Source organism: Triticum dicoccoides, chromosome 7B, assembly GCF_002162155.2.
Source record: "Triticum dicoccoides isolate Atlit2015 ecotype Zavitan chromosome 7B, WEW_v2.0, whole genome shotgun sequence".
NCBI classification, from domain to species: domain Eukaryota; kingdom Viridiplantae; phylum Streptophyta; class Magnoliopsida; order Poales; family Poaceae; genus Triticum; species Triticum dicoccoides.
In genome coordinates this window covers 3,761,992-3,783,605 of record NC_041393.1, presented here as the reverse complement: position 1 = coordinate 3,783,605, position 21,614 = coordinate 3,761,992, and the positions used below count along the sequence as shown (strand labels likewise).

The 21,614-nt window shown below is 48.3% G+C and overlaps 1 pseudogene; it reads right to left on the bottom strand.

The window, feature by feature from the left end:
* The window catches only part of LOC119336917, a 37,086-nt pseudogene extending 28,637 nt beyond the window's left edge, over nucleotides 1–8,449 (bottom strand).
* Between the last annotated feature and the right edge of the window lie 13,165 nt (nucleotides 8,450–21,614).

The window sequence follows — 21,614 nt, the reverse complement described above, 5'->3', positions numbered from 1 at the left end:
GGGAGCAACTAATTAACGAGCGCTCCTTCGGGAGCCTCTCAACGATCAGCGGCACTTAGCGCGCTCATAGCCATTCGCCACGTGTCGCGCTCTGGGCGCTCCCTCCGGATTTTGTTTGTTTATAACGCACGCGTTTTCGGCTTTTTAAAAGGTTTTTTTTCGGGTTTTTTGACGTTTTGGTTTTCTACCGGTCTTCCCTAGCTTTTCGACTAAAAATTATTTTTCGAAAAAAACATTTTTTTGCGCAAAAAAATACAATTTTTTTTCGCGAGAGGCACGGTTTTGCTTCCGCCAGAGGCACGATTGTGCTTTCGCGAGAGGCACGGGCGTGCCTCTTTCGGAAAGGGGGAAAACGCGTTTTCTGTTTTTTTTCTTTCGCGAGAGGCACGGTTTTGCTTCCGCCAGAGGCAGGGTTGTGCTTTCGCGAGAGGCACGGGCGTGCCCCTTTCGGAAAGGGAAAAAACGCGTTTTCTGTAAAAAAAAGTTCGTCAATTTGAAAAGGTTGATAGCATTTGAAAAAAGTTCACCTGTTTTGAAGAAAAAATCATCCATATGGAAAAAAGTTCATCAGATTTGAAACAGTTCATAGGTTATGAAAAAAAAGTTTGTTGATGTTGAAAAAAATATCTAGATTTTCAATAAAATTTTTATCGAATTTGAAAAAAGTTCATCGAAGTTAAAACAAACTTCAGCTATTGCAGACAAAGTTCCTCCTATTTGTATTAATTTGTGCATAAAAAGTAAATAAAAAGGACAAAATATGAATAAAAAGAAACAGAAAAAACCAAAACCAAAACTGGTCCAGAAAAACACACAACAAGAAAGAAAAAATGCAATCGCCTGGCAAAGTATAAAAGATGAAAAAGAAGGGAGTTGCCATAACTTGTTGTCTTTCCCGGTTGGCTGACGCAAGTGAAACTTACGCTACAAGTTGCGGGTTGGATCTTTCCAGTACTCATTTTTTGCGCATTAAGCCCGAATGAAAAGGTGTGAGATGGGTCGGCCCAGCACGGGAGCGCTGCAGGCGCCCGTTAGCGAAAATGTCCTATAACTGACACCTGCAGCGTCAAATAGGGTTTGCCCAAAAGCGGGGCGTGGATAAATCAGTACTAGGCCGACGGAGGGCCTGTTGGCTGGTTATTAGCGCACCCGTAAAGTGCATTCCGCTTCTCGGGTAAGCTTTCTTCTGATTAAATCGGATTGAGCGAGCCAGCTGAAAAAGGAAGCAAACCAGCACATGAACCACGTGCGTTACATGGGGTTTTCCTTCGATCAGGGGCCATGTGCCATCGCACCGCTCGCACACCCTTCTCGATGGGGCTGAGTGAGAGGCGATGACGGTGTTGCGCCTTCGGCACTCTTCAGTGCTTGTAGTCGTCGCTAGGTGGTCAACGAATTTGGATGTAATTTTTGTTATTTCTGGTATTCTCTATCCTGCCATGATTAAACATGAATAGATTGAAAGTTTTCAAAAAAAAAATGTTTCTTGTTAGTGCAGAACTCGCTTAGTTCCTTTCTTGTCTTCTTTACTCTTGGCTCGGAACTTTTTTTTTTCGTTAAAGAAAATTAACGGAAAGGGATAAATGCCCGGTTCATAAAGAAAAGAAAAAGGTGAAGACACACTATTCAGCATTGGCACCGACAAAGGAGCAGTGGTGATATGTGCTTCACCTGGTTGAACCGAACCCACTAGATTTATTAGGCTTTGTTCGGTTAATCCTCTTCCCAAGACGATTGGAGGGGATTTGCGAGGATCAGGGTTTTGGTTACCGTTCAAAATTTCGAGATTAACTATGGTTATCGCGTATTTCCATGCCCCTCGGTAAATGGGCTTTCAAGCAAAAAATATTCGAATTTTTGAACATTTTGATTGTAAACGCTTAATGTACAGTAAAGTACGGCAACATCTCAATTATTTCAACATAGTTAGTTCTACCGTGGTGGTAACAACCTATTTCGACCTTTAAAAGGTAGCTGGTACAAGTCATTTCTTGCACTTTTTTAACTAATATAAGTTCAAGTGCTACCTATATCTATTTTGAAATAAAAAATGAATTCAAAATTTAATTATAACTTTCGTTCGAAATTTGCCCGAAATTTTGTGGTAACCATGGAAAGCACGTTTACCAGTTCCCCTCGGTAAAAATGCCTCATTTGGTAACAAAAACAGTGGTGGGGATTGGGACGTATTTTCACTTACAAGGCGTTTAAATCCCCTCAAACCCCTTCAATCCTTTCGGATCCACACTCAACCGAAAAAGGCATTAATTAGTAGGCGGAATTTTAATGGGGACGTACCGAGCACGAGGAGGGCGTCGGGGAGGGCGCCAAGCATCGGGAGCAGGAGCGTGATGATGTGGCCGTGGCCGCCGGCATAGCTGGGGCCGATGGTCCCCAGCAGCAAGTCACTCCCAGTCGTCAAGAAGGAAACTCGCACCTTGTAACTGAGGAATGATGGAATTAATCTTGACATGTAGCTTGTGCACGTACTCCCTCCGTCCTTTAAAAAGTGTACTTCCAATTTTGTTGCAGGGTCAAACTATTTCAACGTTTGACCGAGTTTGTGCAAAAATATATCAATTTTTATGAAACCAAATAGATATATGATGAAAATATGTTTCATCAGGAATCTAATGCAACTAATTTGATGGCATAAATGTTGGTGCATGATTGTATAAAGCACGGTCAAATATAAAAAAGTTTGACTTTCCAACAAAATTGAAAGTACACTTTTCAAAGGACGGAGGAAGTATGTATGAATGGGTCATGCGAATCCTGGGGCATACGTGCATGTAGCTGGTTGTTGATGCATGCTTGGATTAGTTGCTAAGTGGCCGGCTGTGCCGAGTCGTTAGGTGCATGCGTCGTTGTTGGCCTAGTAGTTAGGATCCTGGAGAGATTCCAGGCCAAGGATAAGGTCATCGGTTTAGTGGGCTTAGTGGCTGCTTGGTGACCGGTTTAGTGGGTGCTTTGGGTCTTTCTGTACTGGTATTTAAGGTGATCAGATGAATGAGAAAATGAGGCCGTGAGAGCCTGTAGAAAAATGTAGCACCGCGTGCACACCAAGGAGAGGATGCCCTCGGCAAAGATCTTGTGCTGCTCCTTGGTGAAGTGTGTGCGTGGGTGTGTGTCTGTGTTGAGTTCTTCTCACCGGTGTGAGTTCTTGTGTGAGACAAAACCATGAGAGGGAGAGATTGTGAGGAAGAAGAAGATGGGGTTGCGATGAGGCAGCTCCAACAATTGATATTCAGAGCCACAAGGTTCGAGGGGCTGCCGTGGCGTACGGCGGCGTCTGCGGTGTGCGCGGCGAGCGCGGCGGACATGGAGGCTGTGGTGCGCGACGAGTCCGCGGCGGTTCATTGTGATGTCGTGCGCGCGACGAGCACGGTGGTCGCGGAGGACCTGCGTGGTGGCGCAGAGGACGCGGCGGTTCGGCACGACGACCGTGGAGGCGCAGGGGCGCGAGGCACGGAGACGCGGCACGGCGGCGCACGGAGCTGCGGGTTTCGGCGATGGCATCGAGTGGCGCACGACCGGGCGCAGTGCTGCGGTAGCTGCATCGGTAGCTGTGCGCGACAGCGGCCGGCGAGGTGGCCGCGTTGCTTGGCATCTGCGGCGGCTCGTGCTGGAAGGACACGGTGGCGTCGGGCGGCAGCAACCATGGTGACGAGCTTGTCGCATCGGGCGCGTGTATGGGCACGTGCCGGGCGCGTTGGGCGCGTCGGGTCCATGACGTGTGGTGTGGTCAGGCACGCCGGGCACGTTGTGTGCGCGCGGGACGTGCAGGACGCACTGTTACAGTCGGGCTCGTCGGGCGCGTCAGGTGCGTGCGGGACGTGCGGGACACAACGACGGTGGTGCGATGTCGTCGTCATCATGGAGAGCTGTGAAGCCAAAAAATGTTGTGGTGCGATGCTGCGGCAAGGTGCGAGTGTGGCGCTGTGAAGGCGTGATCATCACGCGGTGAAGCTGCTGCACACGTACCGCAAGAAGTTATAAGTGATTCACATAGATTAGTCCATATGTCCATGTCAAGATTAGGAGGAAAAATGATGGAATTAATCTTGACATGTAGCTTGTGCATGTATGTGTGAATGGGTCATGCGAATCCTGGGGCATACGTGCATGTAGCTGGTTGTTGATGCATGCTTGGATTAGTTGCTAAGTGGCCGGCTGTGCCGAGTCATTAGGTGCATGCGTCGTTGTTGGCCTAGTAGTTAGGATCCTGGAGAGATTCCAGGCCTAAGGATAAGGTCATCGGTTTAGTGGGCTTAGTGGCTGCTTGGTGACCAGTTTAGTGGGTGCGTTGGGTCTTTCTGTACTGGTATTTAAGGTGATCAGACGAATGAGAAAATGAGGCCATGAGAGCCTGTAGAAAAATGTAGCACCGCGTGTACACCAAGGAGAGGATGCCCTCGGCAAAGATCTTGTGCTGCTCTTTGGTGAAGTATGTGCGTGGGTGTGTGTCTTCTCACCAGTGTGAGTTCTTGTGTGAGACAAAACCATGAGAGGGAAAGATTGTGAGGAAGAAGAAGATGGCGCTGCGATTAGGCGGCTCCAACAATTGGTATTCAGAGCCACAAGGTTCGAGTGGCTGCCGTGGCGTGCGGCGGCGTCCGCAGCGCGTGCGGCAAGCGCGGCGGACATGGAGGCTGCGGTGCGCGGCGAGTCCGCGGCGGTTCATTGTGATGTCGTGCGTGCAACGAGCACGGTGGTCGCGAAGGCGAGGAGGTCGCAGAGGACCTGCGTGGTGGCGCAGAGGCCGCGGCGGCTCGGCACGACGACCGTCGAGGCGCAGTGGCACGAGGCACGGAGACGCGGCACGGCGGCTCACGGAGCTGCGGGTTTCGGCGGCGGCAGCGAGTGGCGCACGACCGGGCACAGCGCGGCGGTAGTTGCATCGGTGGCGGTGCGCGACAGCGGCCGGCGAGGTGGCCACGTTGCTTGGCATCTGCGGCGGCTCGTGCTGGAAGGACACAGTGGCGTCGGGCCGCAGCAACCATGGTGACGAGCTTGTCGCGTCGGGCACATGTATGGGCACGTGCCGGGTGCGTTGGGCGCATCGGGTCCATGACGTGTGGTGTGGTCAGGCACCTCGAGCACGTTGTGTGCGCGCGGGACGTGCGGGACGCACTGTTGCGGCCGGGCTCGTCGGACGCGTCAGGTGCGCGCGGGACGTGCGGGACACAACGACGGTGGTGCGATGTCGTTGTCATCATGGAGAGTTGTGAAGCCAAAAAATGTTGCGGTGCGATGCTGCGGCAAGGTGCGAGTGTGGCGCTGTGAAGGCGTCATCATCACGTGGTGAAGCTGCTGCACACGTACCGCAAGAAGGTATAACTGATTCACATAGATTAGTCTATAAGTCCATGTCAATATTAGGAGGGAAAATGATGGAATTAATCTTGACATGTAGCTTGTGCACGTATGTGTGAATGGGCATACGTGCATGTAGCTGGTTGTTGATGTATGCTTGGATTAGTTGCTAAGGCCCTGTTTGTTTCATAAGTCATAGGACTTTTTTAAGTCCCAATTTATAAGTCCCGAATCCCTACCTGTTTGTTTACATGGACTTATAAGTCCCGAGTTCCTACCTGTTTGTTTACAGGGACTTATAAGCCCGGGGCGACGAACGGACGCAGGTGAGAGCCGGCTCGGCCTCCGATGTTCATGAAGAAAATATGCCCTGGAGGCAATAATAAAATTATTATTTATTTCCTTATTTCATGATAAATGTTTATTATTCATGTTAGAATTGTATTGACCGGAAACTTGATACATGTGTGAATACATAGACAAACATAGTGTCACTAGTATGCCTCTACTTGACTAGCTCGTTGATCAAAGATGGTTGTGTTTCCTAGCCATGGACATGAGTTGTCATTTGATTAAACGGGATCATTTCATTAGGAGAATGATGTGATTGACTTGACCCATTCCGTTAGCTTAGCACGTGATCGTTTAGTATGTTGCTATTGCTTTCTTCATGACTTATACATGTTCCTATGACTATGAGATTATGCAACTCCCGTTTACCGGAGGAACACTTTGTGTGCTACCAAACGTCACAACGTAACTGGGTGATTATAAAGGTGCTCTACAGGTGTCTCCGAAGTTACTTGTTGAGTTGGCGTATTTCGAGATTAGGATTTGTCACTTCAATTGTCGGAGAGGTATCTCTGGGCCCTCTCGATAATGCACATCACTATAAGCCTTGCAAGCAAGGTGACTAATGAAGTTGGTTACAAGATGATGCATTACATAACGAGTAAAGAGACTCGCTGGTAACGAGATTGAACTAGGTATTGAGATGCCGACGATCGAATCTCGGGCAAGTAACATACCGATGACAAAGGGAACAAAGTATGTTGTTATGCGGTTTGACCGATAAAGATCTTCATAGAATATGTGGGAGCCAATATGAGCATCCAGGTTCCGCTATTGGTTATTGACCGGAGACGTGTCTCGGTCATGTCTACATAGTTCTCGAACCCTTAGGGTCCGCACGCTTAAGGTTCGATGATGGTTATATTATGAGTTTATGTGTTTTGATGTACCGAAGGTAGTTCGGAGTCCTGGATGAGAACGGGGACATGATGAGGAGTCTCTAAATGGTCGAGACGTAAAGATTGATATATTGGACGACTATATTCGGACTTCGGAAAGGTTACGAGTGATTCGGGTATTTTTTGGAGTACCGGAGAGTTACGGGAATTCGCCGGGGAGTATATGGGCATTATTGGGCCATACAGGAATAGAGGAGAGAGGCCAAAAGGAAGGAGGCGTGCGCCCCCCCTCTGGTCCGAATTGGACAAGGGGTGCAGCCCCCTTTTCCTTCTCCCTCTCCCCCTCTTTCCTTCTCTCCTACTCCAACAAGGAAAGGAGGAGTCCTGCTCCCGGTGGGAGTAGGACTCCCCCCTTGGCGCGCCCTCCTCCTTGGCCGGCCGCCTTCCCCCTTGCTCCTTTATATACGGGGCAAGGGGGCACCCTAAAACACAACAATTGATCCTTGAGATCTATTAGCCGTGTGCGGTGCCCCCCTCCACCATATTCCACCGCGATAATATCGTAGCGGTTCTTAGGCGAATCCCTGCATCGGTAGAACATCATCATCGTCAGCACGCCGTCGTGCTGACGGAACTCTTCCTCGAAGCTCAGCTGGATCGGAGTTCGAGGGACGTCATTGAGCTGAACGTGTGCTGAACTCGGAGGTGCCGTGCGTTCGGTACTTGATCGGTCGGATCGTGAAGACATACGACTAGATCAACCGCGTTGTGCTAACACTTCCGCTTTCGGTCTACGAGGGCACGTGGACAACACTCTCCCCTCTCGTTGCTATGCATCACCATGATCTTGCGTGTGCGTAGGAAAATTTTGAAATTACTACGTTCCCCAATAGTTCAAAGACCGGCTGCGGCCTCCTCCTCCCTGGGGCACGGGCCTCCCATGACCAGGTCCAACCGGAGGAAGGCCATGACCGTCCGACTGGTCGAAGAGGAGTTGCTGGTATGAGCCCAACTCCGGGAAGACGTCGACGTTGCTGTTGAGATCCAAGAAACCCATTCCCCTTCCGAGATTTCCGCCGGCGGATGAGTCTTGGGTTGCCTATTGATGCGAGCGGAACTGAGAGAAGAAGGGGATCTGGTCCTCCTCATCATCGGCCATGGCAGCGGCGGCGGCGATTGGGGCGAGGCGGGGAAGGAGCGCGGCGGGGAGGCGGGGAACGAGCGAGGCGGGGTAGGTGCGGGGCGATGCGGGGTAGGTGCGGTCCGATCGATAAGTCCCAATAAGTTCCTCCCTGAAAGTCTTTTTTGATAAGTCCCAAATGACCACTATAAGTCCCTCCTGTTTGGTTTAGATGGGACTTATAGGGACTTTTTTAAGTCCCTAAACCAATAAGTCCCTGGAAACAAACACCCTCTAAGTGGCCGGCTGTGCCGAGTCGTTAGGTGCATGCGTCGTTGTTGGCCTAGTAGTTAGGATCCTGGAGAGATTCCAGGCCAAGGATAAGGTCATCGGTTTAGTGGGCTTAGTGTCTGCTTGGTGACCGGTTTAGTGGGTGCGTTGGGTCTTTCTGTACTGGTATTTAAGGTGATCAGATGAATGAGAAAATGAGGTCGTGAGAGCCTGTAGAAAAATGTAGCACGGCGTGTACACCAAGGAGAGGATGCCCTCGGCAAAGATCTTGTGCTGCTCCTTGGTGAAGTGTGTGCGTGGGTGTGTGTCTGTGTTGAGTTCTTCTCACCAGTGTGAGTTTTTGTGTGAGACAAAACCATGAGAGGGAGAGATTGTGAGGAAGAAGAAGATGGCGTTGCGATGAGGCGGCTCCAACAAGGAAGCCGTAGGCAAGAACCAGGAAGAGGTTGCCAAGCGCAGTGGTGGTGCAGGGGAGGAAGTTGTACGTCTGCGCGCATGTCTCCGCCGTGGAGGATGAGCGTATGTGGTTCATGGTCGGATATATAGCGATCCACCGACGTACTTGTGTCTAGGATTTCATAATATGTGTGATAACAGTGGTGGTGTTAGTATTCCTCCCTGAGATGAGCAACTCTGGTTGCAAATCTGCAGGGAGCTCTCTTTGGGAGTGAGATGCACCGACCCCCTTTTGCCATTTGGAGGTGCTTTGATTAAAGCAAGAATTGTTCTTTTCTTGTAGGCATAGGGTTACGCTTTGGCACATATGCACCTTTTTTTTTCTATCATCGACCTTGCGGGCAGCTGAGGTATAATTTGTTCTAAGCAACCTTCATTAGCCCTTATAATTGCACATCTAGCCTCTTAAAAAACTTATTTGCATGTTTAACCCTGTAGGTGACCGACCCCTCGTGATTCGAACTTTTCTGGTCCAAACCAACAACCCTAAGTTGAGTTTGGTTTTGAAACCACGTTCACCTTCAATTTGTCCTAGACTAGAATTCTCAAAAAAAAAAAGACCTAGACTAGAGGAACAAGACGGGCGCTTTGTGATTGCGGCGTAGCTACATTGCCCCTTTGTGATTGTGGGCGCTGTTAATTAGGCCGCAACGGCACTGCTACGGCCGTCGGTTGCAGCGTTGCAGCGATTACACCAGACGGTCTCGATCACCTGTGCAAGTGCAACATACACGTCGATCTGCTGTGAACTTATTTGGCGTGTGCAGATGCAGATCTCTGTGATGATCCTCGCCGATGAGACCATCCTGGTCAACACAGATCTATCGGACACAATCTACGACGTCAAGACGAGGATTCACGACGAGCTTTGCGTTCCCCGTCCCGACAGTGCCTCATGTTCGATGGCAAGGAGCTGGAGGAAGGACGCACCAATAGCGGACTACAACATTGAGGAAGAGTCCACCGTCCAGCTCGCCCTACACCCGAAGCCGCCACGTGAAGTGATGCAAATATTTCTGAAGGCGCCGAATGGTCGGCTCTCCCTCGCGGTCAAGAGCTCAGACACCGTAGAGGACGTCAAGAAAAGGATCAATGTTACATGGGGCATCCCGCCGCAATCCCAGCTGGCCCTCATCTTCGACGGGAGGCAGCTAGAGGGCGGATATGGACTGGATAGTTATGGCGTCTGTGTGGGGTCCACCCTCCACCTAACCCTTCATGGGTCAGGGTGGATGCTCATCTCTGCCAAGCTGCCTATTGCCCGCAAGAACCCCATAATTCCTCTTATGGTCTAGAGTTCAGATACCGTCGATGTATTTAGGAAGAAGCTCCAGGAATTGAAGGGGATTATAGCGTCCGAGTAGTGCATCATCTTCCGGGGAGGGCAGCTAAAGGATGGCCTCACCCTAACGGACCGTGGCGTGGTGGAGAACTCGCTCCTCGATGTGATTCTCCGTCTGCGTGGTACTAATTGCCCTAGTTGCGCGGGGGGCATTGCGCGGCAGCAAGGGGAAGACGTTGATTGAAGTTTAAAACTCTTGTGTATTGATATACCCTTTTGAGGCCTTCTCATCAGGTAAGTAGGATCTGCTATGAACAATAGCTAATTTGAAACACACCTTTCATGGCCCTTTAACACCACGGGAAAGTATCCTGTACTCCAATGGAATGGGTGCTCCATGCTCCATACACACGAGAGCAGCTAGATACACAATATAGGGCCAAGATGGAACCCAAACTTCCCACCCTTCGAATTTTGCAAAAAGATCCTCATGTAAGTACAGAGTACCTGTAACATTTCGATCACGAGATGTGTTGCTCACAGTTTGGAATAGAAAGAGCACGATTGTACTATGGTTTGGCTCAGGTGTGCGTGGACCGTTGACATGTTTCAATATACTTGAAGAAGTCCTAATGTAGCATCTGTGGTACAGGTTACGTTTCCAAGCATTTTCTGAAAATTGGACCATTGAGTATCAATCTTAAGTCCATCTCTCATCCGCTGCCTCCCGGGTCGCACGCGCGTGCGACTCCGGAGGCCCCCAAATCCCTAAATCAGAAGCCGCCGGATATCCTCCCCCAGCCACTGCCGCCGCCGGCGGTGGCGGCCGCGCCAGGCCGCCAAAGGCGGAGGGTGCTGGCGACGCCCCCACAACAGGCCCCTTCGCACGGTGCGGGTCTTCCCCGGGGCCAGCCTTGGAGGTGGGGTGACCAGTGGCGTGAGCTTGTTACTGGTCGCCGGAGCACGTCGGAGAGCGCGGTGGTGCGAAGGAACCGGGTCAGGAGGCTGCTGTGCGGAGGAGGTAGGAGGCGGTGCGCTGGAGCTGGTGGGCGGCGGCGGCGCGTGCGCTCTGCCATGGAGGTGGCGGCGCTGAGGAGGCCCTGCCAGGAAGGAGATCCTGGTGGGCAGTGGGCGGTCAGCCGTCTCCATGCGGTTGGCGTGCGGTGATGCCCCAGGAAGCGCTGGCGCCGGAGCAGTGGATGGTGGTGCGGTCAGATCCATTCGATCTGGGCCTGTCGGGTTGGTTTTGCCGCGCGGCAGTGGAAAGACCACGGCTTTCTTCTCGCGGACGGCGCGGGGATTCACGGTGTGGATGGAGGCACAACGGAGGTCACGGCGAGGGCGTTCGCCGTATCCTGGCCAGGTGCACCTCTGGTAGGTGGCGGCAGGTGGAGCGCCAGCAACGGCGGTGGCGGCGGCGTTGGATCTGCCATGGGGGCGGCGGCGCCGAGATGGCCCTGCCAGGAAAGTGTCCTGGCGCGAGCGGGCGTCCGGCCGCCTCCGTGTGAGGGGATTGCGGCGATGCCCCGGTGGAGATGGCGCCGGAGTGAGGTTGGAGGGGCTGGCCAGATCCAATCTGGCGGCAGTCTCTCGGTGTCGATGAAGGCCGTTGGAGCGGATCTGGCTTTTGCTCTGCTTGGAGGAGGTGGTTGCTTCTTGACAGCGATGTTGGTGGAGGTCTGGCTCGCGCTCTCTCGGTAGTGCGGGTGGTGTTGGACTTGGACCATGGCTACACGGCTTCGGCGGATTTGCTGCGGTGACGGCGGTTCGAGGCTTCAGGAATGGTGCTGCCCGGTACCTCGTCGGTGGGGAGATGTCCAACATTACGGATGAAAATCCTGTCCGGTTTTGGCCGGCCGGCGTCGATGGCACCCGCGGGTGTCATTCCCCTCTCTGGAGGCGACGTCGAGTGTGTCGCCATCTCCCTCGTGCTTGGTGTTGGCAGTTGTCTCCGGGCGAAAGCCTTGGTCCTCTGGAGCAGCATGATGGCGGCGTCTGCGATGTCGTTTCTCTGTTGGGAGCATCGTGCGAGGAGACTGAGTTTCCTGTTGGCGCTACTCCGGTGCTCGTCGTGGCCCTGACCGCTCTCCTCCGGCGCTATGTATGGTCGTCGCGGATGAATCAAAAGGAAGCTGGAGTTGCTGTTCTTCGGAGGTGTTCGGTGTCGACCAAGACGCGGCGAGGTGTTTCGGTTTTGGGCAGGTTTTTCCGTGTTCTAGTTGTGTTGTCGTGTGTTGCTGTCCTGAGATAGTCGGATGTGGTGGTGTGCTACGCTCGTTGTTCGCAGCGAGTGGTAGATATCATAGTACTAATTTTCTCTCTTTCTATAAAGCTATAGTACGCAATTTGCGTACCCTCAAAAAAAAAGTATCAATCTTAACTAAATGTGTAATTTCTGTCCAGCATGTGTACTAACTTTGTCTCCAAACAAAATGAAAAGATCTGTTCCAGTATAGACAGATACAAATGTTATATAAAGAAAGTTAATGTACAAAGCTTTGCATCAGCATGACACTTCATAAGATTAGCTTTATGGATAATATAATATCCAGCAATTTTTTTCAGCTACTCCTTTGTTGGCTTTCCGATCTAAATGATTCCAAACCTCAACTCCAATATGACCAGGAGCGTGTGTAACATCAAACAAAAAGTGCCACTGGCTGCTTGGATAGCACTACCTTCAAAAACCTTAAACTGATATACACACACAAAAAAGAACTTGAACTCCAGAATTGACACTTGGAGCAATGATAGTCATTGACTCCATCCTTCTCTGCTCGGTGCAGAAAAAGTGTTAAGACATCACATTTAGCACAACAAAGAGTTAGGTTCTCATGAGAGCTGTAGCACATCAAGGTCTAAATAAAATAACAATCCCATGCTAAAGCAGCGAAGAATGAAAATGTGTATGGAATGCATTGGCATTTATATGTACTAGGAAAAGAGTGTTTGTGAGAAATCGTCCTGAGTACAGCAACATAATTTAGGATGTCTTTTATGCCATGGACACATAGCGTGATAGCACCAAAAAGGTAAATGTGTAGGAATGTAATGACATTTTGTCACCACTGTAGCCTGTAGGGACATATTGCAAGTGTTAATGAATCTCAATCTTTTGCCTTCAAGTAGAATCTCACTCTTGTGCCAACAACCACTTCACGTTCAGGACTTGAACAGGTAGATAAAATTACTTGGTACTCATCAACTAATATACACTGTCAGACCATATGTAGCTGAAATTTTCCTATACACAATTGCTAGAATATATAGTATATGCAAAATATAGCAATTTCGTTGATTAATTTTGCGCCGCGCGCTCCTATACAGAGATATAAACATATTCTACTCAAGATAGGATTGGCTACAACCTACAACTCACAAAATCAGCATAAAGGGAACAATGTATTATATACAAAATACATAATAATAAAACAAATCAGTAACATCCAAAAGCATACCTGAAGGCTGGGAGTTCTCTTCTCTGGCGTCGGCAGATGGCAGAGCTGGCCGCTGTGTATGGCTGTGGAGGGGGTTGCGCAGACTTGGATAAGGGCTGGGAAGGGGTGGGGCGAGTTGTCCGGTGGAAGTCCTGCCGCAGCCCACGGCGAGGTCCACCGCCGGGCCGGCGATAACCAAGCATGTTCGTGTTCCTTCTGTTCCAAACTGGGAATAAGCACAGCTAAGTGGCGTGGACACTACAGCTATTCTTAGCTTACGTGGGGCTTATTTACAAAATTCGAAGGGTGGGGGGTTTGCGTTCCATCTTATTCCTGTATTCTTGTGTTTTATTTCTTGTGTTTTGATTGAATGTGGGTTACAAATTTTGTCACATGATGGTGTCTTTGTGCACAATTATTATCTGAAGTTTTTAGGAGCGTGGATTTTGTATGCTCCTATGTAGCTACACCTTCTATCTAGGCCATCCAGTTTTGCATTAGGATGTGTGCTCTATTACTGTAGAAACTTCACCTTGTTTCTATCAAACAAAACAACATTTGAAGTTGAAACTTTCCAAGTCAACAACAAACAAATACAACACTGCACAGACAATGTTTCAATTCGTTCGAAAAAATATCTAAATTGATACAGTTGTATTGTAATATTAACCATCATAGAAATTTCCTACGCACCAACAAAATCGTAAAACATTTATGCATAAATATTGACACTTCAATATATTACTCATGTGGCATTGACCTGCAAAGTTTCAAGTTCAAATATTTTTCTGTTAGGGAGAAACACAAAAGAGAAAGTTACATGCACGGATCTGAACACAAATACAGACGACCTAGATAGATGGTGTACTTGCCAAGTAGTGCGTATAGATTTTTTGCAATGGCAAACTGTGCAAATTTTGACGAACTTTATAGAGAACTCCTTTTATAAAAAAAGGGAAAACTATTTATGTCTATGATACCAAATATATAAAATATTACATTGGCTCCAAATTAGTCTTCTTAAATTTGTCTACATCTGGATCTAGACAAATCTAAACAATTAATTCGGGACGGAGGGAGTATGAAACTACTACATCTTATGATAAATCTAATGATATATTTTTGGTATTCTAGATGTAAATGTTTTTTCTAAACAAACTTGGTCAAAATTTGTGAGATTTGACTTTTCAAAAAATCTATATGCTCTACATTATGGAATGGAGGGAGTATCAAAGAATCGTAGTTTCAGTTGAATTTGGTGAAAATTGGATATCTACCGCAAGAACAAGTCTTAATTGAGATATTTATTATTATAATAGTAAAATCAACATTTAAACCAGTCCACAGAATAAGAGAGGGTAATTTGCTCATTCAACATGTTTCAGCATCAGCTGCATGTCACATCCTAGTTTTGGTTTGCCTAGTGCCAGCATCTGGTGTTGCATCATGTTTACTTTCTCTCAGAAACTTGGAAATGGGGATGACAGAACCCCCAGCAACCCCCTCCCCCCTAAAACAACTAGGGTTTACTAAAATCATTTTCAATGAACCTGAAATGCCCTTCTAAAATGTCCATCATTTTTGCCTTGGGTTAGAACCTCTGCTAAAATTGGTTCACATTTTTCTAGGACACACAAGGTCACTGGATTAAATCATTACTTATTTGCATTTGGGCATTTAAATGCTATAAAATATTTTAAATGCTCAAATAATTCTGGAAATAAGTGTGGGCTGTTGGAAATATTCTAAACAAAGCCCCTAATTATTTTCAGGATTTTTGGAAATGCCTAGCTATTTTTAATAAAGCCACAAAGCTGCAGAAAAATAGAAAACATGAATTAAAAGAGAAAGAGAGAGAACTTACCTGGCACCCCAAGCGGCCCACCACGGCAGCAGCCCAACTGGGCAAAGTCAGCCCAGCCCACCACCGCAGCCCATCTGTCGCCTTCCTCCTTGCGCCAGTAGGCAGGGGCGCGTGCCCGGCACGCGCAGCCACACGCCGGTCACCTCTACCCTGCCTGCGTGCTTCCTCGACGCTATATCCTTCCCTGGAGACGCCACACACTCCCCTAGACCGTCTGCACCCCCTCCTCGCAGCTCTCTCCCCTCCCATTCTTTGCTCTCTTCCCGAGCGGAGCCTGTCGCCGCCGTTCGCCATTGCCGCAGCCACCGCCTCCCCCTCACCCCCTCGACATGTCCACGAGCTCCGCGACATCGTCCTCGTCATCTTCACCGAGCCACGCGAGCCGGGACGCGCTGCAACGCCGTCTATGCGTCGTCTTCAACCTCTCGGTCGCCGAGATCGCCTCGCCGCTTCGCTCTCTCCGGCGCCTCCCCGAGCTCGCTGACCATCCCTACGTGATCGCCGTGAGCTTATACTCCCAACACCCCTCTCATCCGTCTCGTTTGCACGCCGTAGCCACCGTCCCGCCTGCGACCGAACCCGCCGCCGATGACGCTCCGGTGACCATTTGGTCCCGGGCGTGCGTCCAACTTGCTCACCGCCGGTCGTAGAGCCTCGCTAGCGCCTCGCTGCACTCGTTTGCACATAGCAGCACCGACCCCGCGAACGCCCGACCGCCGACCGCCGCTTCCGAGCTCGCTGCCGTCGACTCCGGCCATCCCAGGCCCGGCTACTGCCACCACCCGACGCGCTACAACGCCAGCTACCTGTAGAGACGAACCGCGGTTCAAACCGCAGCCTGTATGCGAAACCCGAGCAACTCCGGCGAGTTGCCGCCACGGTTTTGGTCGCCGCCGGCTGAACTCCGGTGACGCCGACGTGGCGCACTTACTTAGCCACTAATGGCCCTGCTAATTACCCCCTGACTCACTAACACATGGGCCCCAAGCCCTTAGTTATCCACAGTTTATTTCCTGTTTAGCTCTAACTAATCACAGTAGCCCCACGCATTAGGGTTGATCCCTGCTGACGTGGCCCTTGACCGACCCCACACGCCAGTGACCCAAACCAGCAGTTTGACACTGACCAGTGGATCCCACTGGTCAGTTTGACCTCGACTGGCCCGTTAACTCGCTGACAGCATGCTGACGTATTGCTAACGCAGTAAATCCTTTTCCGGAGTTAGTTTAATTCTAATTATTTAGAAAATTCAGAAAATGGGTTAAACTTCAATAAATCATAGAAATTCAACCGTAACTCCAAATGAAATAATTTATATATGAAAAATGATTAGAAAAATCTAATCTATCCATCTGTACCATTCTCATGCATGTTTGAGCAACTTAACTTCACTGTTTAGGATGAAACATGAATATGACAACTTTGATAATAGTTTTGGAGTTGGAATTTGATGTAGTTTTGAATTCCACTTCAATCAAAATGACTTGCTGTTGCATTAGCCCAAATCGCAGCATATTGCCTTGTCATGATCATGCATCATACTGTTGCATTGCATTAATTGTGTTTTCTCTCTATTGCCGGTAATTGTCCCCTCTCGGTATACGTTGCTTCGACGATGTGATCGATGACACCGATGAAGAGCTATACTATCTTCGGAAGTGTCATGCAAGCAAAACCCCCTTATTCATTCCGATACAATCCCACTTTCTCGCTCCTACTCTCTTTTAATACATTAGGACAACAACAATTCAATTGTTGCATGCTGCGGTAGCTGAACCCCTTCCCTCTGCATGACCTGTCATTGCCACAGTAAATAGATGAAACCCACTACCATGAGTAGGAGTTGTTTGAGCCCTGGTGTTCCTACTCATTCATGCTAGTTTGTCATGCCCGCTATTGCTTAGAGTTGTGTCAGGCCTGATTCATTGGGAATGAATTGAGAAATTGTGAACATGTCCTACCGTTGAGAGCTAAGTGTGTGAACACGATTTGGTAAAGGTAGCGGTGAGAGGCCATGTAGGAGTACATGGTGGGTTGTCTCATTGAAGCCATCCTCAGGAACTGAGTCCTGTGTTTGTGATCCATGAACAGTTACTACCACACATTGGGCTCCGGGCACTCCAAGCTCTCTCGACTCATTAATCAACTCGAACTCTGTCCAGGAGTTGCAACTAGTTTCTGGTGTTTGTAGGTAGTGTTAGTAGTCTACCAAGTGGCACCCGGTACAGGTGGGCTTGGGATGGACTAGGCACCGTGGCACGGTGTACCAAGCATAGATCCACCCGTCGAGGTGGGCTTGGGAACCCTGCACACATCGTTTGGGGCCGTGAGCGACACCCCGGCCGGATCTCCTTGCGGATGGAACCCGAATAGGCGATAAACCTGGACGAGAGACTTGTGTGGTTAGTCAGGTCGTGGCCGACACCCTGGCTGGGCTTCCGCTTGAAGGTTGCCGAGTACATGTTGTGTAAACGGCGATAAGTGGTGAGAGCGTGTGTGAAGAAGTACACCCCTGCAAGGTTAACATTATCTATTCCAATAGCCGTGTCCACGGTAAAGGACTTCTGGGTTGCCTGTACAGTTCATAGGCAAGTGAAAGTGGATACTCTAAAATACGGAAGATAAGCGTGAGTGCTATGGATGGCATTCTTGTAGGGAGACAGGAGCGGATCCATAGTGGTGTATTGATGTGGTGAATATGTGGACTCGTGTGCGCCACCTCAAAAGAGTTACTTGCAGTCGTAGTTCAGAATATCCACCGAGTCAAAGCTGGCATGTTGCAGTTAAACCCCACCACCCTTTTGCTGATAATGATGCATATGTAGTTAGTTTCGATGTAAGTCTTGCTGGGTACATTTATACTCACGTTTTCTTAATTTATGTTTTTGCAGAGAGACTTCAGTCTCGCTAGTAGTATCACGTGGACTTCGATGTTTAGCTTGTTACCTCAGCTACGATCTTGTGCCCTCGGCATGATCTGGTAGATAGTCAGGCTTCTCAGCCTTTTTCATTTGTAGATGTCTGTACTCAGACATGTTAAGCTTCCGCTTGTGCTTGACTTGTATGCTCTGAGTGTTGGGTAATGAGACCCATGTTTATAATATCTCGCTCCTCGGAGCCTACTGAGTAAAATACTTGAGTTGTAGAGTCATGTTATGATGCCATGTTGTATTTGCACATATCGAGCATATTGTGTGTATGTCATTGAAATGATTGGTATGTGTGGGATCTGACTATCTAGTTGTTTATCCTTGGTAGCCTCTCTTACTGGGAAATGTCTCCTAGTGCTTCCACTGAGCCTTGGTAGCTTGCTACTGCTCCGGAACACTTAGGCTGGCCGGCATGTGTACTTCTATGTTCCTGTGTCTGTCCCTCCGGGGAAATGCCACACGGTGTCTACCGGAGTCCTGTTAGCCTGCTACAGCCCGGTTTACCGGAGTCCTGCTAGCCCAGTTGCTACAGACCGGATTCACTGCTGATGAGCAACACGTTCGTTGCTGGGTCATGTATGCCTGTCCCTGTAAGTTAGTGCCACTTTGGGTTCACGACTAGCCATGTCAGCCCGGGCTCCTAGTCATATGGATGCTAGCGACACTATCATATACGTGTGCCAAAAGACGCAAACGGTCCTGGGCCTGGTAAGGCGACACTCATGGGAATACCGTGCGTGAGGCCACAAAGTGATATGAGGTGTTACATGATAGATCGGTGTGCCATTGAGTCGGGGTCCAGACAGCTTTGGTATCAGAGCTTGATTGCCTATAGGATTACCAAGCCAAACTGGTCGAAGTTGAGTCTAGAAATTCTTTAGTTATATAAGGGAGTTTATTGTGGATGGGAACGTAAGGCTCTTTTACTCCTTATACCTTATGCCTTCTGATCCGAGTCATCTTATATTTCCTACGGGGTTAAGAACTAGGCTTTCTCTTCCTTTTATCAGGATCACGTGTTACTAATCTGTAGACTTATAAGATTGTTGGATTTAAGCCCCAGTTCAGTTTCTAATACCTCTGTGTGTTCATAGTTGGTCTCGGAACCTTGTTATTGTGCTTCTGAGTGGTTATGACACCATTTTTGAAGGATGCCTCAAATCTTTTGAGCATTTACAACCGTTATGCTATCCGAGTCATCCCAGGCTTCTAAATAGGCTGATGCATTTGCAAATCCCCCTTTCCCTTCCCGATGTTTCTTTGGGCCATATTAACCACGCTAATCGGTCTGTTGAGGTACTCCATTGCCTTGACATATATGTTGGATCTAGTATTATGACCCTAGGCATCCTAGAGAACCACCCACTAGTCTAGCAATGCTTTATCTCCCCAGTGTGATAATTCTGGCTACCATTCTCAAAAGCATCTCGTGATGCCATTTAGTTAGTAGGCATTCTATTTCTGGGTTCTTGAGCCCAAGATTCAGTCTACTTACCTCATGTTGGTAGTGTTTGCTCATTCCTTTAGGGTATTAGTAACCTTTGTGATAGTCCTCGAGGTTCGTGGTATTTCCTTCTTCCAAATACCATGAACTACTTATGGCAAAAGTTCCTCATTGAACCGAACGATCACAACCAGAGTGCTCTTAATGAGTTCTCGATTCTATATTCTGACTCTGCCAATTCTACCTTCCGCATGGGTTATCCGGAGGAAATATGTTGAGATTTGCTCGACATACTAATCTATGCATCCACGACTCAGAAAATCGTATGTTCCGTTGAGTTGTCCCTGTTTAGTTGTATTCCGACCCCCGTCTATCAATTGATAGTCAAGAGTATGCATTCATTTGTTTATTGGTGCCTATTACTCTTGTGGTCCGCCAAGCCATTCTATTCCGGAATGACTAGGAGAAACAAACTCTAGTGCCCTACCCATTTCTAGGATTTGGTCAAAGCAGTCGTGTTCCGCAGATCAAATACTAATCCAGCTTTTGATCTGTTCCACCCTGAAGTATTACTCACTTAAGTGGGAATGTCATGAGGATTGCACCTTCTCTTATGGATTCTTGACGTAGTGATACTTCTCGCCATCATTATTCATTCTTCGGTCCCCGTGTTATTGTAACTGGAACGCCGAGAAGTGAGTCGTGATGTGTGAAATCTATACTCCTAGCAACTCCGTTGTTTGGTAGTTAAATGGACAATAAATTTCATTCTTAGCGTGTTGCTTCTTGAATCATCACCCTAAGGTTGATCGTGCTACCTAGTCCTTATTTCTGGTGCACTCTTTGATCAATGAGTTAGGATAGTGTCAATCCTTGCTTATTCGATCATATCGCCTTGCCCTGAAAAGCAAGATTGTTCCCGAGCTTAGTAACATATCGGTGGTTCATGGTTTTTTGAATATCTTCTCGGAAGCATCACCAGGTCGTCACTTGACCGCTATGTTAAGTTCGTGATCATGTTGGTTTCCTTGTAAACCACCCTTTCTCCAAGAATCTGTGTTGGGTACCCCTGAGCTAGTTGGTTAAGCTGAACAACAACTTGGAGAGTTGGAAGATGGAAGCTTGTCCGATTTAGTTCATTTAAAGGGATATCTTGTATGTGTGTTGAAGAAAGATGATATCTTCATCGATTGATCCTTGTGACCAGTTGTAGGACCTATTGTCTTGCCAAAACTTTGATTTGATTGTGGGATATCCTAAAATCAAGTCAGAACCAACAATGGTTGTAATGTTGTCTTACTCGTGGATTTTCCTCGCGCATACACCGTTATATCTTTTGTTCTGACCAATGCTATCACTTGTTGACATGATTGTGAAATTCCATCTATATGGAAATCCCGATGACTTGCTGTTGAGCCCATCAGCAGCATTTTGTCTCATCCATGATTCATGTTGAACATCCAGCTAGTGTTGGAAACTTCTATAAGCATTATCTTCATGTCCCGTTCATGAAGCATGTGTTGGATGAAATAAGTGACTTTCTCAGATTCACGTGCATTTGGTGCAATTTGCTGCCATGAGTTCGAGATAGATTGTTTTTGTTTCCTCTGGAACCATCCCAAGTCAGTCATGCATGTGCGAAGTATGCTATGGTTTGACAGGCTCGTTACCTCCATTCCACATGTATCTCCTAGTACACCAAGCCACTGGCTGATTTGTTCAAGGAGAAGAAGTTCCTTCTTAGGAGCATGCCTTATGTGAGGACTTTGATATCCTCGATGATGGTTCCTCACCTGAACTCGGTAGTATTTTACTATAAGACTACTACGTGGCCATGCCTATCTAGGACAGCATGCTCACATGTTTGTAGCAGAACCAGCTCATGTTTTGGAGCTTGCTATCATAGTTCATCCCCCGAGAATCTCACAACGTCATCTCGTCGATTTGTGTTGCAAAACTTTCATTTTTCCTTCTAGACTTGATGAGTGTGGAATATTCTGACACCAACCAGATCTGAATCTCAGACTGATATGATGGTTGGAATGTTTTCCAAGAACTATAATATTGGTCTCTCTATAACTCGGTAAAGAGAATGTCGTGGCCAACACACCCAGCCGGAAGACCTGTTATTGTAATATCTTGATTGAAGAAGTTGGCCACCTCCCCATAAGGACTTCGTAGGATTTTCCCTAGTTGTGCCTTATGATTTTTGTGTTCCCGAAGTCCAACCTTTTACTTGATGTTCTAGATATCAAACCATTTCTATGAATGGGTTACGCTAGCG